The sequence below is a fragment of the Struthio camelus genome, chromosome 4 (assembly GCF_040807025.1).
Source record: "Struthio camelus isolate bStrCam1 chromosome 4, bStrCam1.hap1, whole genome shotgun sequence".
NCBI lineage: Eukaryota > Metazoa > Chordata > Aves > Struthioniformes > Struthionidae > Struthio > Struthio camelus.
Genome location: NC_090945.1, coordinates 67,991,064 through 68,006,705, shown reverse-complemented (window position 1 = coordinate 68,006,705; position 15,642 = coordinate 67,991,064).

The following is a 15,642-nucleotide window of genomic DNA, read 5'->3' as shown; positions in this document are numbered from 1 at the left end:
AGTTTCAGCTTCAATCTCAACGTGTTCCTGAGTGATGATTGCTGAGTATGAGTATTTTGCCACATACAGTTGCCATGAGAAAGAGCACAGTATTTATGTCCTGTTTCTCATCTTTCTCTCTAAATATCTGCCATTGACTTCTTAGCTAGATGGACCTGTTATCTGATAGTCCTTATATGCATTTGATAGTTACTGTTTTGCAGGAGACTTTTAAAACTGTGAAAATAGGAGAATTAATGATAAGAGAAACTTAGTTAGGGGTGACAGAAAAAAATCCTATATTAAAAAATGTTTTGAACTGCTTGGATAGCTAATTTATTGCTATGGCATTATTTTTCCTGCTATGTTTGTGATAATACCAGCTCATCATTTGATTTCCTGGGACTTATTGTCATTCCAAAGGGCTGAAATGATGTAAATGCAGCTGTACAGGGAATATTACAATGTCAAATGAAGCAGTGTCATTGCAGGTCTATATACACCACTACAAAGTCAAGATAAAAGGAAAGAACCATATTGATCAGTAGAGCGGAGTATCAGAAGTGATTGAATAAAATGCAAACAATGCATTTTCTGTTATCAAATCTTATTAAATGAAAATACAAATTTCAGGCTATAACACGGCATTAGAATTGAGCTCACAAATGTCTGGACTTTCAAAGCCATGATTTCCACTGCAGTTTTTACTGAGCAAGTATGTGTTTCTTCAATGCATTAACACATACATTCCACATGACCTACTTTATAACTGCTGTGGGAGTTTGCCTTTGCATTTTTTGATAGCTCTCTGTTCAAATTCTCAACCATAACATCGCACTAGTTTATTTGCACTGAATCAATTTTGCTAAAGGATTTCCCATTTTTAAATACAGAAATACTTGGCTCCATTACCTATGGAGTGAAGTATCTCAATTTTAAACTAAGGAAATTGAGGTAGCACAAATTCAGTGTAATTTAGTTAAGATCAAAAAGTAGATGTAGTAATAAAAGGAATAATATCTGGGTTTTCTGCTCTTCTATCTGACTCTGTGTGTGCAATATCACATTCTTGCTGTTTATACACATATTTTGAAATAAACATTTGTATTAGAGAAGGGTATACATTTCTGTATTAAAAACACTGACAGGAAAGTCATTTACTGAACTTGCATAATAGGTGGAAATTAAATAAAAAATATTACTACTTCAAATATATTAAAGACACTTATCCTTAGTCAGGCAAGTCTGATGTTTGAATAGAAGATTTTTGAGGAGTTAATAATTCTATTATACTGTGGAATCATTTCCCCCCAAAAAAGTGGAGGATCATATTTCTGAGTAATGAAAAATCAAGCTATCAAAGAGTAATGTAAGTATAAGATATTATTACTCTGTGTGGATGTTTCAGCTATGTGAATGCAATGTTTGGAATATATATATTTGAAAAAAATAGTTTTTACTTCTTCATGCTAGTGTAACCACAGACTACCTGGATGAAGTTTTCTTGACTCTCCTAAAAATTAAACTTTAGAAAGAAGTAAAAAGAAGAGAAATCTCACTCAAAAGCATAGTTAAATTAGTAGAATTAAATTTTTCATGTTCATGAATGCTCGAAAAGAAGAATTTACTTTTAATTTTCTTTAAAAATGTAATGTTTCCTTGTTATTCCCTGAGAGAAGGAACTGTCAGTGGCACTATTTTATTTTGGAATGTAAGAAAGACCTCTAAAGATAATCTTTATAGTATTTTTTGTTCTACTCTCAATTTATGCATCCTGGCACATTTACCTAGTGTGAAAGTGACAGAAAGCATCAGAACATGTTTTGGGTTTGCTGGTTTGTTTGTTTGTTTGTTTTTTACCATCTTGCATGTGAGAGAAAATCTAGAGTGAAAGAGTTGGTCTGGCACAGCAGGTAGTTGCTAATGTTGGGCTCAAGGGATTAATTGCCTTTTAGAGGAAACAAGAACAAGCCTCTGAGATGGCTGTCTGCAAAACAAGGTAAGGATTTCTGGAAAGGTTCTCTCCCCTACCTCCCACATCATACCTTATATGTGTTTCAGTTAGTAAGAAGCCTTGAAGACACTCCCATGTAAGGTAGAAACCATGCTTTGTATTCCCTTGGTAACACCAATAGGTTAGAAGTAGCAAAGATGCTTGAATTTGTAGAAACACTGACTATCTCCTCAGCTGACGTGTAATTTGTGCTGTTGATGTCCTTTGTCTTGCCTAATTTATTAAAATTCGGGCAAACAATTGGTATAGAATGATAAATAAAGTTTGAATGGATATTAGCAGAGGCTAAGGGAGCTTAAGTGAAGAGCTTAAGCAACAACAAAAGCTTTAAATTTTCAGAAAGGATCAACTATAGTCCATATGTACCTTGGCTATTTGAAAGTTTCTGAAACGAAGCAAGACGGTCAAAAACACTAAGGATACTTTGCACTCTCCTTTTTAGGAAGTGTAAGAAATTATATGAAACATAAATTTATAAAGGATGTTCAAAAATTACAGATCTTTAAGTACCACATGTCCTTTATAACGGATCCTGATTGATTAGCTGGATGATTTAAAGAATCAAAATAAAAGGCAAAACAATGCTTGTGATTCTGTGAATACAGGGTCAGTACTTCCAGGGAAGAGCTCATGTAATACAATTTCTACTTTGGTTAATGCCATCGCAGTAATAAGTAGCCTCCTGCTGTAACAACTGAGACTGCTATGCACTTTTCAAATTTGTTCCCCAGTCACAGTGCATTGTAGGGATCCAATCTAAAGATCGTACAGGAATGAATAAGCATGGCTCAATGCAAAGCCAGAGACAAATGCTTTAGTCCTTACAGAAGGGGGAAAGAAAGTACTTTTGGCTTCCAAAACTTTTATAACAATAATTCTAAAGCTCTCACATGCTTGCATACCTTCTATGACTACAGCTCAGAATGTCACCTCTGTTCTCAGCAAGCAACTGTATGGTTGTCTGAAGGTCTTTTTCTCCTGAGCTACCCCAGCAGTCGTGGTCAGCTGGGTGCATAAGTAAACATTTCCGAGGTTCTACATCCTGCCCTTTGCTCAGCATCTTTATAAGCTTCTATGAAGGATCTTTCCCTAAGAAATACGATTTGCAGAGCCAGAGTGGGGCGAAATCAGTCCCCTCTGTGGTTTGGACTCTGCAGCATGAGCGTTATTTGAATATTGGACCTGCATCTTGAGACATCTGTAATTTGATGCTTTTTTAATATAAATTACAGCATAAACTACCATCATAAAATCCACTTTCCTTTTGTATTCTTTTAACTGATGTGGAGTGTTTCTGTTCTTATTTGACTATCACGGTGTGTCTCTCTTCTTTTTTATTCCCTGCTTGCCCCACTAGTCCTGTGTTTTCCAGCAGACAGGTTCTGATTCTCCTCATCCATGTGTAATCCCAACAGAATTTTTGTTTTCCGTATAGTCTGCTGCTATTCACCTTTCTAAACACAGGCAATAGGAGTCCAAGGGAGAAGAATACGCTAACCTCCTGGGGAAACTGAGAATGATCGTAGTCTAGCAAGTCGATCTTTAAATATTCTTTGCCCATCCCACCCTCCCCTCTGCTACTTTTTAAGTATTTAAATCTGCCCCCTACCAGTCAGACTTCCTCACCTGATGGTGCCTTCTGACTCGCTCTGCCTTGCTTCAGAGGATGAATAAGTACAATGAAGAGCATAAGGAGCTGGTGAGACAGCTACTAGAATATTTCATCAGTGCTAGTGTCCACTGTTTTAAAAGGATGGTGAAAAATTGGAGAGAGTTCAGGAAGGAGCCACAAAAATGATTTGAGGGCTGGAGAAAATGCCTTACTGTAGAACTCTAAAAGAGCTCAATCTGTCTAGCTTATCAAAAAGAAGATTGAGAGTTGACTTGATTACAGTGCACAGCTACTATCATGGGGAAAATATACTAGGTTCTAAAGGCCTCTTTAATCTAGTGGAGAAAAGCATAAAAAGAGCCAATGACTGGAAGCCAGGCAAATTCAAATGAGAAATCAGACACACTTTTAAATAGTGAAAGCGATTAAACATTGACACAAATTATCAAAAGTATTAGATTCTGCGCTTCTTGCCTTCTTATCGGTGCTGAATGTCGTTTGGAACATATGCTTTAGCCAAACACAAGTTTCAGGTGGCGTTCCAGGGAAACTAGTGAAATCTAAGTCTGTGATTCACTAAGAGTCAAATTAAATGATCATATGACCCCTCTGTCTTTGTTTCTGTAAATTTAAAAGTATTGACTACAATGACTGTTCATACCTTATGAAAAGTAAACTGGTACAAGGTATTCACTTGGAATATTAGTCAGTAGTTTTGTGGAACTAGATCTCTGTAAGTAATTATTTTGTTGAAGTGAAGAGCAATCTGGAAAAAAAACCCAAATAAATGGATTGGAGAGATCCAAAAAATATCATTTTTATATTTAGATTATTTCAAATTAATATTACTTTTTAAAGTCAAGTCAGTTTGCAAATGAAAACCTCATTTTGTAAAGAAAAGTCTAGCTCTTTCTTTTGGGAGTTATGTAACTGGAATGTTTATACTTTCCCAAAATCTTTTCTCATTGCTTTTTTCTGGCTAAAGGTACTATATTCATCTCAAACCACAATTGCATCTACCAGGTGTTTATTTTCGATGAGAAAACCACCCAAGATTTGTTCAGAGTAACAGAGAAACACGTTCCACACTACTGCTCTTTGGCTGTACCAATTCTGTCTGAGAATCATTATCCTTTATGTAGGCAGTGATAGGTTTTTAAATGATGTAATCATATATAGGTGTGAAATTGCAATGGCTTTAACTTTAAAGGTTTTTAAAAGGTTAATTATATTCCACAAATTGTTTTAAAACTAGAATCTTAACCTTATTGTAAGACCCAGACGTGAAAAGCAATTCTCCTGTCTAATATATCTCTCTTAATCTCAATAAACTTCCTTGTTTTCTTACCATTGCTGCTCCTGTTTCTGCTTCCCATGCTAGATAATTCCTGTCTTTCTTTTGTGTTTATTCATGCAACTGTTGGTAACTGTGTTTTCTCACCTCTAGCCTTAGGCATCACTTAGCCAGGTGATGCACATTTATCTTTCCTATTGGTCTTAACTCCTAAGTCCTTTTTTCCATCTCTTTAACACTTCTGTTTTATTTTGACCTTCATTCAATTTCTCAGGTCTTTCTAAAAAAAAAAAATCATACCCAGAACATGAGACCGTGCTAGTAACTAGTGCTTTACAGTGTGATTGCTACTTTGACCAGTGAGGTGCTTTTCAACAACTCCACTGCAATTCCATCCAAGAAAAAGGCAAGAAACGGTCTCAGGTCTTAGGCTGGAGAAGGGACAGAAAAGAAAACATAAATCCAATCTGGAAAGTAAAGTTATAGCAATGGCTTAGTGGATGAAGTAGGAAGACAGAGATCTCAGGGCTGTGGTCAAAGTGGATTGGAAAGGAAAGCAAAGTAAGAAGGAGAAAGTAACAGTAATGAACCTTGGCGACCTAAAAATTGGAAAATTTGCTCTAGCCACAAAATAGGTGCAGGAATTTTATGAGATTTAATCCACCTATATCTCAGGAGATGAATTCTTCTCACACTTCTCCACATATTTTATCCATATGTGGATACGTCTCTTTTCGCCACCCATGTATACAACGATAGCAGCTGTCCGTAGTCATTCTCGTAATCTCACAAGCTTGATCTCTGCCGTCCTTGTCTTGCATGTATTTGGCTAACTATGGCCCTCTCCATATTAGCAAAAAGCACCCCACTTCAGTGCAATTTTTCAATTCTGAACTACCACTCTCTTCTCTAGGGGTGTCACAGACCCTCATGCCTCGGCCTGGACAATCTGCTGGGCCTCCCTCTTCTCATTTTCCTATGATCACAAGTTATTTCTCAAAATATTTGTAGTATTCAAGAAATAGTTAAGTGTAAACAAGCAGACATATGCAACATAGAAAGGTAGATTCTCTTTCCTTATACCAAGCATGAGCTGAGCGGAGAAAATACTGAAGTTAGAGATTAAAGTTCTTAACTGATCATTATCTAGTCATAAGAATTTAGCTAATGTGGCAACCTGCTGTTATTAGTATGAGGGGATTGTTGGTTTATTTGTTTCTGTAGTATCAGCTTTTGTTATGACTTTTTAAAAAATCATCTGTGATCAAAGACTGAAAAACGGGTATGGTTCTTTGCTGGCACTCAGTCTAAGTCTGTTGCCAGAACTCATGCCTTTTTTTCATTTATTCTGAATACGTGTCTGTACAATATCGACAGTATATTCTGCACATTCTGTACATGATCTGCAACTGGAGGTGGCACTGTTCTGCTGCATCCTTTCCATAGCCAGTTTTAGTCATGGAAAGTCCATTTTAATTCTTTCAGTCTTAATCTATTGCTTTTAAATAAGCTATGTGTGGGCACCTGTTGGAAAGTTATAATAGAGAAGAAAGATCAAGATGATATGAAAAATGTCTTTACTTAAATAAAAGGTTTTCCAGAGCCTTAGTTTTGTTAGCATGTAAGCAATGTTTATAAATTACATACAAAAAAATACTGTAGGATAGCATCAGCTCTATATGCAGCTAAGGCAAGCTGGGTTCTAATGCAAGAGATCTTCCATCATCTTTGTCATGGATAGCTAGAAGTATGAATATGCTGCATGGTTGCTATAGCTATAAGGAAGATTTTAGAAAATAAAGCCAGCTAGAGACTGTGAAAAGAAAGCTCTGTTTTAGCTCCCTGTAATAGTAACCACTTCAGCCCTGCTCCAGAGGTGAACTTTCCTTCTCTCCTGGTGTGAGAACTGGTTCACCTTGTGGCATAGTGAACGCTTTTTTAGCCCTGTAGAATTTAACTAATTGTGAGAGATTTTATGGGAGCAGAGGATTAGCTGAAGATGAGCTGAACAAGGAAGTCTGTCACAGAATCCAGTTCCCCTGCACCAGTCCCAGCTACAAAAATGACACTATATATGTGTATTGATTTTTTTACCAGTCAAACCACTGAGTATACTTGAATCTGTGAAACAATAGAATACTGATCTATTAAAGAAAGTGAACTATTTAAAGTAAATATTCTATTTGCTAGTCCAGGGTGCAAATATATGCCCATTTGCAAGTGTAGCCTGGTTTATTTGCACTGCAGCCACCAGTTTGCACCATTTAGGTGTAAAATGAGCCCACATCTCCTCTTGAAAAATATCTCAATACTGGTAAAATCTATCATCATGAGTTTCCAGATACCCTTAGTGGGTTACATGGAGCCATTTGAAATAGAAGACCTATTAACAAGCATAGTTGTTTTTTTTCCCAACTAGCAATTTGTTTAACAGGTTTCCACTGCAACTTCTAAATGATTTCACTTAAAAGGACACTGTGAATGTTAATTAAAAACATTCATTAGGGTTTTAATAATTCCTTAGAGGCTTTAAACACAAATCTGTTTCTGTACCAAAAATGTTTTTCTTCTTGTCTTCGTCCACCTATTCTTCAGGAAACCAGTGTGTGTCACTGGACTGTTAATACAGCCTGTCCTTCTCCTACCCCCACCTTCCCTGGAGGAAAAAAGTATACATTTGGTTAGTGATGGAGAAGAATCGCACTCAAATTTAAACTGATTTTTTTACAATGAGAAATTGGAAATCATGGAAACCCAACCCTCTGTCTGCTCAGTTCAAACATATTTTATTAGCATATTTTCTGTGTAATGCTGATTAGGTATCTAAACATGATACTGCAAATCCATCCCTCCATTAAACCAACGCAACTCCACAGTCTCCATTAGCATGGCATCAATGCAGCAGGGACAAAATTTGTCTGTGTAATTTTCCTGAGTCTGCAGAGATCATTTTTATGAGCGGTATTGTTAGATGTGAACTGTTGTTTGAAGATAGATGTCTGAGCATGCCACATAGGTGAAATTTGGGATCTTGAGTCAGGGGCAGTTTTGCCATTAACTTCACTGTGACCAAAAGTTAACTCTACTTGATTATGTAGCCCCTTCATTAGCATTGCTAGCTCCACTGATGACTCACAAACGGGAATTGAGCTCTTTTGAATCTGGTGTCCCAGCCCCAGCCCTGGGCATCGGGCACCACTGCGAGAACGGGCCGTGGCGGGGCTGGAGGCAGCACTGCTGTAGGGCGAAGGGCCAGGGACTGAGGGCCTTGTGGGGGCTGAAATATAAACCGGGGCCTGGGGAAGGAGCTGACGTGAGCCCCAGGGTGGGCAGGACAGCAGAGGCCTGGCAGTGGCCTCGGGACCCTGACAGTTAGTTTCCTCTTTTGGTCTTTCTTGCACACTTTTGTAGTTTATGCTTTTGAAATCTAAGCCTCAGTTCAATCCAGTTCCCTTGTTCAGGTCAAAGTTTTCCCCTCTGTACGCTACTGAATTTGCTAAATCTGACCAGGTATGAGGTATAGTCATGTATACGAGTATTACATTAACATTCTTTTTTTTCCCTCTGGATTATTAAACATCTATTTAAATCAATGTATATCATTTGCCTGTACATTTGATTTCTACCTCTGTATGACTGGATGACTGAATGCTTCTTGATAGTGAGAAAGAATCTGCATACAATAATATACCAGTTCCAGAAGTTTTCAAGGACAGGTGTATTTCATAGTTTTCACTTTGTGGTGTATGAGGAATCTCATTTCCTGAATAAGTATTGACTGCTTAGCGAAAATGTACAAGCCTTCCTTTTATTCAAAAAGAGCTTGGCTGATGATGAACAGTATTCTTGTCAGTCCAATAGGAAAGAAATACTCTGACACCTGTAATTTAGTAATTGTACTCACTGTAAAATTAGGTAAGTGCAAATGTTGATGTGCAATGACTTCTGTAAAATCAGTATGAAAAGCAATATTTGTCATTTTCATTTTAAGTATGGGACATTGTCAGTGGGTTTCTAGTTCTAACAAATATGGGTGAATAATCCAATGTCGCCAGCTGTATTGGTAAGAAATCTCATCGTGGAAGGAGCCCAAAGGAGCAGGAACAGATAAGCAGTGAACAAGTATTCTGATAGCAAATATCATATCCTACCATTTTCATCAGTATACTGAAGCCAGAGTGAGCAAGGGAGATATAACTGGCTCTCAGATTCAATCCATAATGCAGAGCAATTTGGGTTGGGCTAGGTCCAATGTTTGTTAATAGTAGCATCTTAAAAAGATGGGAGCATTTCTAAAGACACCCTAAGGTGAGGAGAACAGAAGGTGCTTTATACAGAAAAGGGATAGTCAGCTTGCAATTAAGGGATGCAGTTCAACTCTGAGCATACTCACTTCCCCTACGAATGACCCCTCCATGCTCAAGGTAAGCATTGACAGGATTTTCAAGTTTATATTTTATGCCTGTAAGCTCTCTTACAGTTGCCTAGTCAGAGCTGGAGGTCATACTCTCAACAGCACATGACTGGATAAAGGGCTGTTAGTCATCTCTCCTGAGTATTCGTGGTCCTGGACACCAATGGCCATACCTGCAGCACTTTCTAGCTAAGACTTCAAGTAGGTAAAAGTGAGAGAGTTCTAATAAACAGGTTTATTACATTACATTCAGTGTTTCTCCCTCCTCTTTCCCTTATTAATATACACACAAGTGGTTCACTGATAATATTTTGCTGCTTCATACTCTGAAGCCTTCTGCTTGTCCCTCTGCAGACATCAGGTGCTATGAAGTTGTCACTCTCAACACACTCACAACACTTTTGAAAATGCTATTCACAGGAAATCTGCTATTTCTCGTTACCTGCTATTTCTTGTTACCCCTCTTGACTGATGCTTTGTGTTTAACTTTGCCGTGCAGCTTGTAACATGAAGCCAAAAACAGAAACAGGTGGAAAATATTCAGCAATACCGCTGTTTAAAAGCTCCTCTGAACAGCCGCCAGTAGACTGTCAGTATTTCACACGTGCAAAGAGGAGCAGCTGGTCGCTCAATGAACTACTAAGATGACAATTCAAATCTGGTCTAATGTGCTTAAATGACCTAACATTTACTCAGCACTAGCAAACACAAAACTCCCTGTTAAGTGCCTAGATGCCCTTGCCGATTGTCAAATAAGTCATATAAACAACTACGTTTCCCCTCCTAAGCAGTAATACAATTGCATAAGTTTTCACTGTCTATCTTATGCCGTGATTAATGCCGTTGCAAAATACGTGTTCCCCTACTATCTACCATTACAGAAGATGGCAGAGGAGATAGATGTGGCCTGTTGGAATATTTGCCCATGATATGCAACACTCAGGTTCAAAATTCACTTCTGCTCCGTGTATCTTTCTCTCTCAGCTCCCACATTTCAGAAGTGTGTTCTATTATACAAAGTAATACCATACTCCGTGGAAGAACGGTTCCTCCAGCAAAAGCAGTTGCACTCTCTCTAAAATCCAAAGACAAAATGAGTATGATGCTTTAGCCAGGAGGAAGACTGGGATCCATTCCCTACTCTAGTGAATAGTTAAGTGTTTTATGAAGACTGAAACAGTTTTCCAAATCAATTTTGGAGGACTAGATAGAGATATCAGCTATGCTGAAACTGTCCTGCAGGCTGGAAGCTGACATTCCCAAGTTACTGGTTGCTAGAGCTGTAAGTTCAAGAGTTTTCACCCTATTGGCTTTAAAAAAATTATATTCCGAACAAAATGCTCTTTTACATTTTTCAGATTCAGTCTCAAAAGACTTTAGCAAATACACTGAATTTGCTGATTTTGAAAGGAGGTAGGGAATAGACTTGATGAATGAGTTTTCTAACAACTGGAACAGAAGACGATGATTGAAATGAAGGAAAAGAAGAGAATGAAGGTCAGAGGTGTTTGGTTCAGTTCAGTTCAGTTAGGAATAACTTAGCTAAAATTTAGGCAGAGGGAACAGAGGAGCAGTGATGGGAGCTAATAATATTGTGAAAGAAAAAAGTTTTGGTGATTGCAAGGAGATAAAACTGAAGGAGCAGTCAAAATAACTCTGAGACTGCATAAGCTGGTGATTAGGAGAATAGGTGCCACAGACAAGGCTGCACATTCATTCTTAGACATGCAGCATTTAAGGAAGCAGCGGGAAGTCCAGTACAAGATACCACAGAGGTAAGCCTGGGTAAGTGTCAAAGGCAGGGAAGTAGATTTAAGAGTCATTAACAATGGGAAATAAGTGGGCCCAGGATAGCTTGCAAAGTCCCCCCAGGAGATGGCTGTGAAGAGGGAAAAAGGACTGATGACTGGAGCCCTGAGAAGTGCCAAGAGATGGGCAGGGAGTGGGGGGGAATAGAGGATCCATTAGCAGTAACACGCTAATGCTGTCAACCAGGTGAAGAAACAATAAGTTGGCGTCACATAAACCTAAGGGTGGGAGTATCTTGTGGAGCAGTAAGTGGCCCGTGGTGTCAAAGGTAACAGAGCTATCAAGGAAGAATGAGTACAGAGAAATGACCCTACAAGAAATAAGCACTTAATGTGAAGGATGACAAGACAAATTAGATACTTGGCAGCATACCTAAAGCAACTCCTTCAGCTACTGCGACCACCTACACTGGCAGAGTAATTAGAAGATCTTCCAAATACAGTGATAAATGGCACGATAGGGGCAGACGGATCTATGCCTATTTATAAAGTGCCTGTCCTCATAGTATCTAGATATCACAGCAGCCAGTAAAAAAAAAAAAAAGTAGTTACTATTCAGTAGCAGATTATTTTCTTCAGTTTTGGTTAGCTCAGTTTGGTATAAAAAGATATCCCAAATGAGCAAAATTTTATCAAGCATGACAAAAGTAGGGATGGCCTCTCTACAGTGATGTATCTTGTACATCCTCAGGAATAGGAGGTCTTCATGCTTTGAAACTGAAATGAAAATATCTTTTATAAAATTTTGTAATGGTAAACCTCTTCCTGAAGAACAAAAAAAATCTCAACTAGCCTATGCTGCCAGTAGCTGGTGCACAATTTAACCAGCAACGCTAGAAAACCATGCTTAGGGCTTAGAAATAATGAGCACCTAATGTGTTTTTCTAATCAAAGTATCAGCATGAAATTCACTATATCTGGAGAATGTCCTATTATCAAGGCAGCAGCATATTGAAAGTTCACTGTGGATGATATTTTTGTGTCTCATCTTTGAATTTGCCTTTGCCCCTCCCTTTTAATAGTTTTAAGTCAAAAGCAGTAGAAACAAGAGAAAAACAGTGCTTATCACATCTGTTCCAGCTTCCTAGGACCAACAGACATCTCTGTCAGTCTCAGTTATCTTTCCATGCAACACTGTTTTGAGCAGAGATTTAATACACAAAAGTTTTTCCCTCAAGATTTAGGTACCTCATAAATCAAACAGACAAGTCACATGATTGTTACTTCTTTCCCTATTTAGTCTGTTGGATGCAGACAGGCTTATACTGTAGGTTCCTCAATGGTTTATTTTCTAACAAAAGCATACTATTGTGCAGTTCACACACCACATCAAGCTCTTCATCGGTTTCACCCGTGCAGTATTTCCTGTCATCAGAAAAAGTCGTATTTCTGCTACTGCATCTGCCTAATTGTAGCAGCTATGGACCTAGTATTATTTCTAAAGACTACTTTTTTCTCTTCTTCCCTTTGCCTTGGAGTAGCAACATCGTTTATTCTTGAGAGACTAATTTTCTGTGTTACATTTTGTTAAAAAATTATGCTTATGTATAATTAGTGACATGCATGATTATGTTTCCAGAAATACGGAAAAGAGAAGCAGATTAGGTATGTTTTATCTTCTTAGTTAAACCGATAAAAGGAATCCAGGTTTTCTTCACTAAATTTTTGCCTGATTTTGATTATCCAAGTTACGTGAGCATTGTCAAATTTTACGCAATTTCTCTTGATACTTTTTCCAAGAAAATCTCAAAGCAGCTATCGGGGCAAATTATTACTTGATCATTTTTGTTAGCTGTACCTCATGTCCACCCTCATATTATGTGTAAAAAAAAATACAGCTATGGCTAAAAGCTCTGTCATATGATACAGGGGCATGTGCCACAGTCTGGTGTTTATGGTAGAACAAAGAGCTAGAGGGTAGCTGGAGGTTCCTTAAACTTCACCTTAGTTATCTAACAAAACCTGCACCAAAATATATGTAAGCATAAAGGGAAGTCAAGCAACAACATGGTTACAATGATATGCTTCGTGGCATATGTGTTACTTAAATAGCAGTTTGATAGTCAGAGGTTGCATGGTGGTTAAATCATGCATGCTGCTTGTGTACTCTGCTGTAGAATGTAACTCGGAATTGGAGTGCAGCATTGTCCTTAATACATATACAATGCATTTCAGACTGGGATGCCATAAAAGCTGTAACACTGAGAAGAAGTTGCTAAAGGTGCCATTAAGAAAACCTGAAATTATGTGCTTCACTCCACCTGAATTTCACAGCACTAAACCATCTCCCAAATTAGGCTCCCAAACCAATCCTTTATTGAAAAAAATGTAGCTGGGAAGAGGAGTAAACGCTATCTTGTACTCATTAGATTACTGGACAGTAGAAGGATGCTATATATAGATGGGTTTTAATAGACAAAGGTGGAGGAAAGGGAGAAAAGTTTAATGCCCTACCCTAGTTCTCCAATCCACTCTGCACCAAAGCACCTCTAAGTGCAGAGAGGGGGGGAGTTAATAAGGTGGCTATGCTGTTTTTTAGTTCTGGTTGTGTAATGTTTGTCTGGTGGCAACTTGAACATAATTCCCACAAGACTGTCTTTTCTTTCACAATCAGTCCACCAAGACTTACGTTGAGCACTCTGAATACCCAGTTGTAACAGTTACTCTTAGGCAAGAAAAATTAAATGTTCATTTGCATAGAGAGAGTGGAACCCAGCTCTCTCTGAAGACAGGGCTCTATCCACTAGAGCAGAATATCCTTTTTATGCTCTTTGGAACAGTGAATACTGAATTAATTCATCTAGAATTTGCAGAAGGAGTTGAGACCATCCCACAGGATAACCTATAGCACACTATTTCATGGATTGAAATCCTTTTGGACAATCAGAGTTCAAATCTCCTAAATTCCACATGTGTACTTCAGCACTGGTCTGCTGTGTAAATGGGCAGTACTACCATCATCACTATCTTTCTCCACTGCTTACTGGTAGAGCTGATTGGTGAGCATGTTCTGAAAATATCATCTGAATCAGGCCATGAAAGTAAGCTCAGAGGAAAAAAGCTGATTTGTGAATACCATTGCATTTAGTTTTGTGTTTGTTCAGAACAAATAAGACTCATAATTATGAGCGTAACCAGCAGCAAACAGGTAGGTGACTAGGAAACTTGTATAGCAAAAATTAAAATGCCTAGGATGTATCAGCATCTCTAACATTAAACAGCAGCTGAGATGAGATTATATTTTGGGATTATATGCTTACCAAAGTACTTAGTCCTTATCTAGCATATAATATCTATGAACATAGAAACATGAGACTAGCTATAGACCCAAACCGCCATTAGTAAAACAATGTAATATTCAGATCTCCTAACCCTACTGACAAAGATTCGTTCTGAACAGCAAGAAGACACTCATTGTCTGGATTATAGTCACAAAAGACAGGTAGTAAATACTTGTTGTTGCAGTTTGGGGCACTGACCTATTTAAAACTGGATTATGAAACCCCACAATCCACGTACTGTCCACATTTGCAATTATATGTTATATTTTAACTCCAGTCATTTCTCTTGATTATGTCCAACTTAAAAGATATTTTGTGCAGTCCCTCCTTGATAGCTTTGAACAGATGTATGGATAGAGCAATCAGTTGGGACCTTTCCATATCAATTTTGAAAACCCGACCTTAACTTTGTATTTCTTACACATCAGTAAAAAAATATACAAAAGTCATCCAAAGAATGGACTAACAAGATCAGCTAATAACAGTAATAGAAGTATTTTTTGGTACCAACAACTGTTTCCTTCTAATGAAATTCTATATCATAAAAGCTAAGCCTAACATTTGAAATAAGGAAATAACACTTACTGACCTATTTTTATATATATATTTATTTTATATATATATTTATATTTATATTTATATAATAATTAAATTGAAACAGCAACATCTCATGCTGTGAACAGAGAAGTAATGTTACTTATGGGACAGTCTTAGGTGGGTTTTTCAACTATCATTTAAGTTGCATGTTAAAGGGATGCTGCCAACCTGAAATGTATTCAGTCTTGAACAGTGAGTTAGATGCCACTTCAACACCCTGTGAGTTCTCTTGCTAGTTTTTGTCATTTTACAGCCACAATCTTCTGTTTTCAAATGCTCTTCTTTGCCTTGAGGCAGTATGAAGGCCCCAGTCAAGCAGAGGGAAATGGCTGCAGGAGAAAAAAAATGATTACATAGAAAAATGTTGATATATGAACAAAGTAAATAATTAACAAAAATAAGGTGAAATGTTGATATTCTGTTTTTCATTTTTTTCAGTTACAGCCAATGCTCAAAGTGCATCAGTATGTCTTGGTGCTATGTAATATTACCATTGATTTGGGGGTTGTTCTTTTAAACGGGTACACCATTTCTTCAGTATGCTCTTTGAAAGAAAGTACCATTTTGGATGGTTGCAGAACCCAACCTGGCCAAAGCCACAAGATTTAACCATTTGTTAAGGGAACTGCTGCTCCCAGGTTCA